The 12,287-nt window shown below is 42.7% G+C and overlaps 1 protein-coding gene across 2 annotated transcripts in view; it reads right to left on the minus strand.

Moving 5' to 3' along the window:
• The window catches only part of RANBP10 (RAN binding protein 10), a 58,765-nt gene that overhangs the window by 42,897 nt on the left and 3,581 nt on the right, over positions 1–12,287 (minus strand). The window lies entirely within an intron of this gene.

Below are 12,287 nucleotides of genomic sequence, written 5' to 3' on the forward strand. Positions count from 1 at the left end.
GCTACTTAATTGGTAGGAAAAGCACTGAAAAAAAATCAGTAGTTTAATTTCCAATTTTGTAGTTGTGAGGTATTTTTACTCATGTATCAAAAAAACTATTTATATAGGTGATTAACAAGACAGTAAAAATCATCTAAGTGCAGATATAGTACATGAGGACAGATGTCTGTCCAGCCTGATGTACTCTCTCCAAAAATAGCTGACAGTGGATGCAGAGGACAGAGCACTCAGTTGTACTTTCCAAGAACACTTTTTCATTGTTCAGCATATATTTTACACAATCTCACTTTCTGAACCTTTGTAGGCTCTTTGTAAAGGCAATACCCACAGCCCCCCCATTCAATTCCTGCCCAAGCTATTTTTTATTTTAAAATTGGAAGAGAGAGGAAAAGGATTTCCCTGACTACTTTCTCAAGGATTTTGAAGTCCTGATTCACACCCCTCCCCAAAGGTCTCTTCTCAAGGCTGGTTAATCAGTCTGCTCAGCTGCTCTCACGGAAGCTCATCTCCACCTCAGCTCCTGCTACACTTCCAGTTCTGTGACTTCTTTGAGAAGCAGGGAATAACCAGAGCCACCAACATCACACAGCACAAGCCCAAGGTGATTATTACAGATAACAGCATAACAATGTTCTCTGCTTTGGTTTCTATTCCTCCCCCTCCTGATCTCTATTATTCCATTTATGTTCTGACTGCAGATGAGAACTGAACTCACTTTTCCATCAAGTGGGACACAGCTTGACCCTGCACTCTAAGTGGCAGCTCAGAGGCCAATTTGTATAAAGTCTGGATTGTTTATTCCACCCTCATAAAAACCATTATGCACCTATCCAGCAGGACAGTGAGGCAAATCCAACCTTCACGAAATCTGCTCTTCCTTACTGCAATGCTTATGCACATTCCCATTTTGTGTCTTCTGTTTCTGTTAATTTGCATGGTCTGTAATTTTTTTGTTGTTGTCAAACAACATGGTTGCTGTATTAATTCTTTTACTTCAGAATGATAATCCTTTAAAAGCAGAAGAGTGGCATTTGTGAGCCTCCAAACATTCCTGTTTCAGAGCTCTTCATAAGAAACTCTCCTGAGACTCCAGCTTGCTTCCCATCCCTGATGTGCTGGGAAGAAAAAAATATTTCTTTAAAATTTCAGACCTTTAGCCACATGTCCTTCAACTAATTTTGTCAACCTTATTGGTTTTTTTAAGCTTAAAAGTTTGTTCTTTCAAATTTTCTCATTGAATAAAATTTAAACTTGGGGTGTGTATCCCTATTGCCTCTCAATCCTATATACTTTTGTCAGTTGTTTTGATCAGCTGTCTGATCCTCCAATAAAATGTCTTCTTAAACAGTCTCTCTACCATCTCAAAGAATTTACCCTTCTGATTTTATTAGCTATTCTTAAACAAGCTTCTTTAATTTCTAAGGTTTGTTTTCTGGCTTTTTTGCTGTTGGGTGGTGGGGTTTTGGATGAATACTGAAGTGGCAGGGCTTTTATGGCAGTTCTCAAAGGATACCAAAGATGAGTGATTATGGTCAGTGCTGCAGAACAACTTCTGAACACACCTTTGCTGTAAACATTTTCTGCACTGCTCAGAGCACGAGTCAGAAGTGACATCCCCATGAGCTCCCTGACTCACAAGAGCCTCTCCACAGCAGGCATTTATGGCATCTAAAAATTCAGCCTCCCAGTGTCATCTGACATACATGCATCTGTAATAGACTGAATTTGGGGATATCTTTACAGCCTTCCAGGCACAATATGGAAGACTTTCTCCTATATCTGCAGGGACTACACCAGCTCTTCCTTGTCACACTGACAGATAAGAGAGTTCTTATTCAATTTCTCTATTTCTACTGAGTCTGGAGTCTTCTGCTGCTACGGAGATTTCCTTACAACATGGTGGGGTTTGCGATGTGCTTTTTTCCAATTATGTGTGCAAGCAGCCAGGATCCAGTCCACAGCTACAACTGCCCTCAGCTCTATGAGAGCAGTGACAACCTCAGTGCCACCTCTGCCAGCTGCTGAAGCCTGAGGGGAGCTGTGATCCAAAGTACCCAATTGCTTCAACTCAGTGTGAAAGCACCCTCTAAGCCTGAAGCAATAACACCAGAGAGCTCACCCTGACACTGGCAGGTCTGAAACACTCAGCAAAAACCATTCTCTGGCAGAATTATCCCCACCAACTTCACCAGGTCACATCACAAGCTCCAGACCTCCTGAATCTGTTGGCTGTGACAAACTTTGTTCAAGGAACAGGACTTGGCACAGGGAATGTTTCCTATGTCCTGATCTGTTTGGCTCAGCTGAAGGTAAAGCACTGTGGAACTGTGGCCACTTTGTCATGAGGTGGTGTCAGATTCCTTCCTTTCAGTATCACACAGCACAGCTATGCTGGCACAGGGCCAGGGGCCAGCTCCATCCCTCCTTGCTGCTGAGGGTGCTTGTCTGCTCCTCTGCCTCTACATGTGCTGCTGCTGGCATGAGCAGAGCCAGGACTGAGCGGGGAGGGCACCTCTGCACGCAGCCCTGGCACAGCCTCACCACAGCCCCAGCTGCAGCACTGCCCTTTGTCCCCCATCCCTGCTGGGGCTCTGCTCTCTATTGCACCATAAGGAAAACATTGGAAATTAGAGGAAATAACCTAATTGTCAAACTCAGATAAAATAGGTCATCACCCACTTCAGCTTATCCTGCTTAACTTCATTATTTTCTGTGAAGATTCACCCCCCCTCTTTTGTGTACAGCTAAATCTGATGCACATAGCCAAATACAAAACTTATACAATTGTATCTTTCCATTTTCAGACAACATAGCTTTAAATTGCAACTGGAAGCTTGTATTTTTATAAAAAGCAAGCACTACAACTCCATAAATTCTAAATTTAAGATTACACTTTAATCTAGATACACAACATCATGGAAATATGTTGCTAAAAAAAAAAAAGGAACATGACCACAAACCTTCCTGGTTCACAGTTTTTTGCTCTTCAACTTCTGCTCCCATTTAAAGCTCAAGACAAACTTTAAAAATAAGACCATAATGGCTGTAACTGTACACAGAATTTGCAGACAACCTAAAATAAAAACAGACTCCCTCACCATGCTGAGTTTCAACTCCACAGCCCACAGCTTATATCCAGATCTTCAAATTGTCACAGACTTGACTGCTGGGTTTTGTTTTAGAAAGTGTTACTTTACTTTTATCATCTACAATCAATTTATGTACCAGAAGTAATGGATGAAATGAGCTTTAAGATCAATAAAGCCTCAGTGCAAAAAAAAAAAAAAAAAAAACCACTCTATTCTCTTGAAAATTGGGAGGGGGAAAAAAATTAAATCCTCAGCTCCACCACCCCCAAAAGCACCAGATGCTTTCTGAACTTCTTGGTGCAAAACAACTTCTCACTTCCCTGATTCCAAATGTTCCAAATCACTTTTGTGTATGCAACAAATGCTGGTTAAACAGTATTTGTGGGCATCATCAACAGCAAACTACTGCCTTTTTTTTTAATAATGAATCAATTATTATATTGAGTATCATTCAACATAAACCTCTACGGCCTGCCTGTCCTCACCCCTGGTTTCAGACCATAATGATGTGGACAGACTCCCTGTGGGGTATCCCTTAACTGGAGCTCCTTTTTGAGAGATCCAAAGAGCCTCTTTAAAAAAAAAGGATGCACAGGAATGTCAGCACCCAGTGTCAAACTGGAAAAAATAATTTTGGGGGCAATAATACCCTTATATCCATTATCCATCATAGGCAATCTGCAAATCTGAGCAAAAGTGACCTCCTAAAACCATCTTCTGAGCAGTGAACACTGAATACTTGGACATGTCCCCCACACCTAATCTGAAGCTTCAAAAATGCTGCATCATTAGACCAATTCCAAATAGAGCAGACTGGCAAAAATAAACTCAGACACATGCTGGTGATTCAGTCAGAACAGCCTTGTTTCCACTCACCAGCAGCCCTGGCAGTTACCATAGCACCAAATTTTTCCAGACTCCTACTCCACCTCAGCCCTGCCCAGCACTGGCTGCTTTAGAAACTGTGCCTGAATCAGCCCCACCATCAGCTCTGCCTGTTCCATCCCCTCCCTGCCTCTCCTTGGCCCCAGCAGAGGAATGAAGGACCTTGGTAAAAAGCTCTCATGGCAGAAGATTCTGGCTCCACACACACACCCCCAACAGTATTCTCAGGGATTTTTCCTCCAGGTCTCACAGCACCATGGCTGTGCTAAGATTAAGCTCAAAGACACAAAGCTTTTTGGGTCCCTTCCCAGCTGCCAAGGACTTCAGCAGTGAACACCAACATGTGGCTGCTCCAGCATAGTGACATCCACTTCTGGCCCCTAAGACAACTTGGGTTGTCTTAGATATCTTCAAAGCTGCATTTTAAATCTGTATATTTAAAAAAAAAATATGTAATTTGGTTTTTGTTTCTGTCAATAAGACTTTCTCTTGGAAAATAAATGGAAAATCAAAATGATGACTGCATTTTGGAATTAAATTTTAACTCTTAAAGATATAAAAGATCTCAAATGCAGTGACTCAGTCAGGAAGAATTATATATTGTCACTGGGCAGAAATCATCTGAAAAACAATGAGAAAAGTTATTTCACAGGAGTGACAACATCTCACTGACCTAAACTGAAACAAAGAAATCTCTTAATGAGGCTGCTCTAAGCATTACAGAAGTAGGGGAGACACTGATGGCTGTGTTTAGCTTGTCCCAGAAGGAGAATCCACCCATATAAGAAGCAATTCTTTGAGTCAAAAGATGTTTCTCCACAGCAAACATGATACTCAGAGAACCTGCCAAAAAGACAACGTAAGAAAAGTTTTTTGTGCAGTTTAAAGCTGCTTTGTATGAGCAAACCCACAAAAATCCTTGTGAACCCAGCAGAAAACCTTCAGAACAGACCTGCCCTTTGACAGCAAGTGGCCAATGCTGAAATTCCAGGATTTGCATCTATTTGGCTTTTCCAGAGAAGGACTGAAGAACTCATTGAGTACAACAGAGGAGAACACAGCAACAGAACTCCTGCAGACCTGAACTACATTCTTCACTTTCAGGAATCCCAGGAGCAAAGATCATGTCCATGGAAAGCACCTGGGAAGCACTGCTGTTGCAAAATAAATAATAATAATAATAATTTTGCACTGTGTGCAAAATAAAGGCAGGGGAGAAAGAGGGGAAAAGCAATTAGCCCACGGACTTGGAGTATACTTGAAACAAAAGGAAGGATTTCTTCCTTAAAAAGCTGCAAGACTTTCTCCAATGAACTTGGGCTGAGTGCTCATCTCTAACACTAGCTGACAATTAGCAAGGCAGATTTGTTAAGGCTCTGCCAGGAGAAGAAAGACAGTAAAATAATAAATACAGGTTTCCCCTGTATTTATTGTTCAACTTGTTGAAAGGTACCAGGTCAGGATGGTGAAACAATCCCTGCCACTATTTTTTCAAGTGGCTGTGAGGTTCACCCAGATGGAAGACAAAATTCAGCCCCATCTGAAAGCTGGGGAAACAAAGGGTAAAAAATACACTGGTTTAGCATTGGCTGGGTAACAGCCACCAGCCCAGAACTCTTCTTTCCTGAGCTAGCCCCACACTGGCACAGCACAGGAGGCTGGAATGACACTGCCAGGGATGCCAACAGGCACCAAAGTCCAAACATGAAAGAGTTAATAGCAGAGAGGTTGAATAATTTGTTTTGAAGGCCATGACTTCCAGCAAAGCAGTTGTGAACCAACATTAACACAACAGAGGGTGGAAATGCCTGGGATTGGCATTTTATTACATGGCTCAGCCAAAGCCAAGCAATCCTGCTGAGCCATGAGTTAAACAGGGGATGTCTCACTCTTCCACAGGTTTGTGACTCAAAGGCTTCCTGTATCCTGCAGATTTTTCTAATAACCACACCTATGTGGCATGAATCCTGTCCTCCCAGCTATCATGCACCTCACTCTTTCAACATGCACAGTTAAATCTAAAATAAACCAAATGATCAAGTTAGAGGTGAATAACACACCACAGTGGTGGCATTTCAGAGACTTGCACAGTCTCTTGTTGCAAAGCTCTGAACTATCATTCTTGTCTGAGGTGGGTCCTGACTTCATGCCAGGTTTAAAGAGTGGTTAGAAATGATAACCCTTATCAACTCACCACTTGGAACCACACTGTGGCAGTTCTGGTGGGGGAAGGGGAACATTGTTTTAAGGCAGTGAAAAAACAAGTTACATCTGCTTAGAAAAATTACCTATGGCATGTAAAACACTGGATTCCAACAGTCTCCAATTCCTCAGTCTAACAACAAATATTTTGGAACTACTTTATAAGGGAATATAATCTCTAGAGTGGAAAAGGTTCTGGTTTTATTTGTGCATATTGTGCTGTTCTGTGATGGTGCTTCAGAAATAGCTCTGATGGGCTCCAGGAAGAATCCCAATTCCCCAGGAAGAATCTTTACTGACAAACTATGCAAGGCTGAAAAGGGGATAAAGGGAAGAAAATAAAATTTTGAAGAGCTCATTAAAAACAACTATAAGTATCTTGAGGCAAGGAGGAATCCAGTGTACATCAGCCCTTGGAAAGGCAGAGAATCCTTAAAAGCTGAAGGCTGTGGAAGGGAAGGTGAGTGAGCAGGACAAAACTGAGAGGCAGCAATCTGGTAACATAACAAATCTTCTCAGGGTGGTTATGAGTAATTAGTGATAAAATGACAAGAGGAAGAATGAAAAGCTATTTTTGACAGACCAAGGTATCATATTCCCAGCTCCCTTCTAATTTTAGGATCACGTTCAAGTGGTATCTGCCAGCTGGAAGAAGGGCCAGTGTCCCTTGCCTGTGCTACCTTCAGGAAAGGAAGACTGATGATGTAGATTAACAATGTTTGTAGGAGCTCTGGAAGATGGAAAATACAGAGATGAAGACTTGATCTGAGCACCATTTAAGAAAGAAAAGGCCAAATACAAGCAGCAAGGTAAAATCACTAAAATCTGTCAAGAATAACCAGTTTCTCCATCTGCTACCCCAAGCATCACCACATCCAACAGAAGCCCAAACCCTGTGGTCAAATGCAAATGCAGCTGAAGCAGAGGTGTCCCAGCAATTTATTGTTTTTCTCACTCTTGGCAGCTGACTCGTTCTCCAAGTCAGCTGATATCCAACAAAGTTCACACACAAACCATCTCAGTGGCAAATGGTGCCTACAGTCTGGGAACAGCACAAAGCATTACTGATACTCATTCTCTGATTATTTCTTCTGGTTACACCCAACTGAATAAGAAGGATTTTTGTTCAGGTTGTCCAGCTGATTAACAAACCTCACTTCCAAAGGCACTGCTCACAGTCACTGAAAATGTATTAGGGAAGTTAAACAGGTTTCCACAACTGAAAAAGGACTTCAGATTGTTTGATTGCCACTCTAAGTAATAGAACATTTTTTCTGCCATGAATAAAGCCTGGAAAACAGTAAAAAACAATGCTAAGAATTACCACAAATGTCTAACAGAAAAGCATCCAAAAGAGGGCAAGTATTTAAATGACTCTTTCATTCTGGTGACTAATCTTGCATTTCAGCCCATAATAACAGACTGAGATTATAAATGAACCCTGAGCCCCTGTTTTTCCTCTGACAAACAGGGGGACAATATAAATGCAATACCCAAATCAGAAGAAAACACTCCATCACCAGCTAACTGTCTCTTAGGGGGTATTGTCACATCCTTATAGGCTAATTTCCTCTGCTTTAGGCTTGGATGGTAACAATTCCTATGAAAGGAGGACTTCTTTCCTCCTAATAATAATTAATGAAATTACAGAAGGAAGTAGCTGCAATATTTACATAAGATCTGGAGGGAGGGTTAATTCTGTGCAAAACATCTCAGAGAAAAAGCAACACCTGAAGTTGTAAGAGCTGCACTGGTGAAATAAGAACACTTTCTCTTTAAACAGCAGCAGAGTCAGCGCTGGGTGAGTGCTGGGAGAGCACCACACACTGAACTCACAGATCTTCACACTCTGACATCTCCACAACAAGGGACAAAGGCTGCGTGTGCACCAGGGCATCAAAACAAAGAACTTGTAAACAAGCAGGCAGATTGCAGTGTGGAAACAGATCCAGTCTTATATCACAGGTACAATGTAAATCCCATTGCTAGAAGAGCAGGATAAAAAATGAATCTGGCCACAACTAACACAATTCAGCTTCGGTGGAGAGCTGAAGAAAGAGAGTCAAAGCTTCACACTGGATGATAAATTCTTCAGCAGTTCATCATTTCAAGGCTTCTCAAGTGAAAGAAAAAGGTTTTCCTACATAAAAGTTATCCAGCTTACAAAAGTTATTATTAAACAGAATTCCTTAGATCTGCAAGCTTAGAATATGTAAATAATTAGTTCCCATTATCCTGTGATTTGATTTAACTGCAAACATATTCTGAAGAACTGAGCATAATAATGTTTTACATGTATTCTAAAGATGTTGATTTTGCTAGCTTGCTTTTGTCACATTCTTACCTATTCTTTAACAGATACTCAGAACTAGCAGAGGGAGGGGGATGAAAAAATAACCAAACAAAAATAACCCCTTCCCAAAATTTTTCTTCTTTACTGTGCAAAATTCCATAAGAAGCTGAACAAAAAACTCCAACAACAACAAAAAAAAATTATCACAGTCAGAAATCTAGAAAATCTCAGATCTCAGACATACCTAAATCCACACATCACAAGTGGACAAGTCATGTATCACCATCACTGCTGCCATTTCATTGCCTTATTTCACAAATAATTTTAATGATAAATTGATACTCAGCTATTACAATGGATGGCCCATGACACTGCTATAAAACACTCAGTTTAAATTTCTATTTCATTGATAAAAAAGAAAGGAATTAAAAAAGCTATCAAGTGCAAATCATATTCCAAGATATTCCAAGTTCATGACTCCTTTACACTGAAAAGCTGCTCTCAATATTACTCCCTTTCAGGAGAGTGTAGCAGAACAACGACAAAGAAATAACAGCTTGTGTGATGTGTCATCAACTGACAAAACCTCTGCAGAAAATGAGTCTCTACACCTGAGAGCACCAAGGCACAGCTGGTGGCTGAGCAAGAAGGACTTGCTTGGGCAATCTGCAATTGGGAGCAAGGCAGGAACTGTTTATGGAATCTACTTGGGGACTTTATTTGTGTGTTGGGTTGTTTAAACGAGTGTCTGCAGAACAGCAGAAATTCAAACAAAACCTACCTGCAATCAGAACAACCCCCTCTCTGTGCTGGTTTTGGATTCTTGGAAACCAGGATGGAAAAAAAAAATAAAAAGGGGGGAGGAAATCAATTATTTACAGGCTTCCCAGTAACAAATCAGGGATCACACAAGAAATCCTCAGTTCCCATAGAATGTCCCTTACCCCTCCCTACAGGCACATCCAAGACAGGCACTCCAAGGTGCCTGAGCACAAGCAGCCAGGGCTGTCAGAGCTCTCCATGGCCAGGCCTCTGGCAGCATCTGGAAACCATTACAGAACATGAGCAAAAGGCTTTTCACAGAGCCATCACACTCACCATATGCTGAGGAGAAATGGAAAGTTGGCAAGGAGAAACATAAGCAAGGAAAAGGGGCAGATGATTTGTTACTAATGTACAGACTGCAACCAACCAACACATCTGACCTTTATTTTTCTTTTTCAGTCAGAGAGAAACTAAGCTATTTTTAAGCCTGGCTTATGGCACTTGTGTATGAAAGCTAAAGGAAGACTTAACATAAACTATGGTATGGACTAAGCTGATTAGCTCTTCAGTCACTCTCCTCAAAGAACTCTTTTCTCCCTCTCCCAGAAAACTCTCCTCAACCTAAGCTGGTGCTGAACATCTCTGGACAACAGGCTGCACAGCTCACAGTAACTGTGGAATGGGGCTGGAAGAAGGTTACCAGCATTCCCTGTGGGTTATCTCTTCCCTCTCCTGCCTTTCTGGGTGTCCACCTAATGCAGAAATCACTGTTTCAGGTACTGATCCAGCAAAAAGACTGTGAGCACAATGGAGATCAGGACACAGTCATTAGTGCTGGCACACAAAAACACACCATGGCAAAAAGAAAAGCCATCCTGAGATGTTTCTGGGATGGCTCAAAGTCCTCATGAAACCACTGGGTTGCCCTGGCACCTCCTCTGCCCACAGAGCACACTTGCTGTGCCTGCACAGAGTCACTCTGTCCCCACCAGAGAGGTCAGGATGGCAGCACACCAAAGCACCCATGAGCAAGCAGCTGTCCAAGACCAGACCAGTCCCAGAAAAGACAGCAAAGGCAATCCACAGGCTGCTGGGCTGTCTGTTCCAGGAGCAGCTCAGAAATGGAGAGGAGGCAGCAGGACAGGTGACTTGTGCCAGAATTCAGAACCCATGCATCATCAGGGCTGGCCTCTGGAACGTCCTCCCCAGTCACACTCCATCACAACCCCAGCACGTGGCTGGGGGAGGTACAGCCAGCCAAGACACCAAAGTGGTGGTCAGGAACACACAGTGTCACCCACAGCCAGCACAAAGAGGACAACAAGGATGACTTGTCCTTTTGAGTCACAACAGCCTCCAAGCTGTGGGCTGGCTGCCCTGCCCTGGTGAGTCTGTCCCTGTTCCTGTTTACCAAGCAGAGATCATGGAGTGGGGGAACAGAGGCTGTGAGATGTGCTGACAAATCACCAGCAAGCAGAACCACGTACTGGAGGGAGAGAGGACAAGAGTTCAGGGCTTCAAATACTGCTAAGGTTGAGCTGCTATGAACAGCACAGGGATAAAAGGCTGAGTTATTTGTGGTAGCTCAGGAACAGAGGAGTCACAGGCATTTCTGCCAATCTGCTCATCTGAGGAATGCTGGAAGCAAGCCATCCACAGATTCATGGAGAGGTTTGGACAGGAAGGGACCCTGGGACATTCTTTCTTCACCCTTCTGCCCAAAGCATAAGGAACTCTGAGACATCTCTCAGGCAGCAGCAGACTGAGGGCTCCCCCAGGCAAATGTGATGAGGGAGATGCCAGTGCCTCTCCAGGCATCCTGTTTGGGTCCACAACCATCTCCACAGAGGAAAATTCTTCCTTATGTCCAGCTGGCATTTCCCTTGCCACAACTTGTGACCCATTGCCTCTTGTCCTTTTGTTCCAGCTGACATCACTCAGGAGACAAGCACACAATGGCTCAGGAATTAACTACCAGCAAGTCTTAAAACAAAACTCTTCAACAACACTTTGAATGGGACTGAGGGTTGCTGCAATCCTACCCTTTTGTCTGCCAGCTCAGGCCATGCCTTTATTGACTTGCCTTCAATTAATACAGGGAACCCTGAAAAGTACACCTTAATTTAAAGAGAGAAAAAAAAGGAGTAATTTCTGACAGTGACATCAATAGATGAAATCATCATCCATTATTTTCTGGCCAGCCTTCCACCAGTTATCTCCCTGAAGCAGCTCTCCATAGGACAGGGCAGCAGTGTGTCTGCATGAGGGAAGGGGTAGAAACACACAGCAAATGCAAGGGCAGAATCCCACAGCCCTGCCATGTATCATCCCAGAGTGCTGTGGAACCACTCCCTGTGTGCTCAGCACAGACAAGGAGGTGACAGGAGGGCTGGGACCAGAGACTGCAAACTCAGTTCTCCTCTGCTCTCTGAGGATAAGAACCATCTCCCCACTCAAGAAGCAGCAACAGATCAACAGACTGACAGATCTGATTTGTTCCATGTTACCTAGAAAACCTTGTCAAGACAATTTTTCAATGGTATCCTGGCAGCCTCCAGTCTCCCAGAAGAAAAACCAAAACAAAACTGCACAAAAAACAAACCCAGTAAATAAACATGACCTCTTATCAATTAAGACTAAATCCACCAGGATAAAAAACAGCTACCATTCAACTAAAAGTAAAATTGAATTACATTTGTCCTTCTCAAAGGACAGTGGTTTTATCTCATGAGCAGTGGAAAATCCAAAGCTAAGAAAACCTGATCAGTCTTAAAAGTTTCTTGCATGCACCAAATGGACTTTTTGGATGTTGTACTTGCTTTGAAATATCCACCAGTAAAGGATTTTACCAATGCTGAGGCAGAAAAGTCCAATTATGGCAAAGGCAGAGTTTTCATGAATCACTTTGTTTGCTTCTTTAACAAAAGCACCTTTCTGGGGCAGGTGCATTAAGGCACAGGGGAGACAAGGCAGTGCAAAAGAGGAAATTTTTCCACCAGCTGTGGCAGGAGAAAGCAACTTGTGTCTGTGCTGCTGCAGTCCCTCCCTCTCTC

The sequence above is a fragment of the Melospiza georgiana genome, chromosome 14 (assembly GCF_028018845.1).
Source record: "Melospiza georgiana isolate bMelGeo1 chromosome 14, bMelGeo1.pri, whole genome shotgun sequence".
NCBI classification, from domain to species: domain Eukaryota; kingdom Metazoa; phylum Chordata; class Aves; order Passeriformes; family Passerellidae; genus Melospiza; species Melospiza georgiana.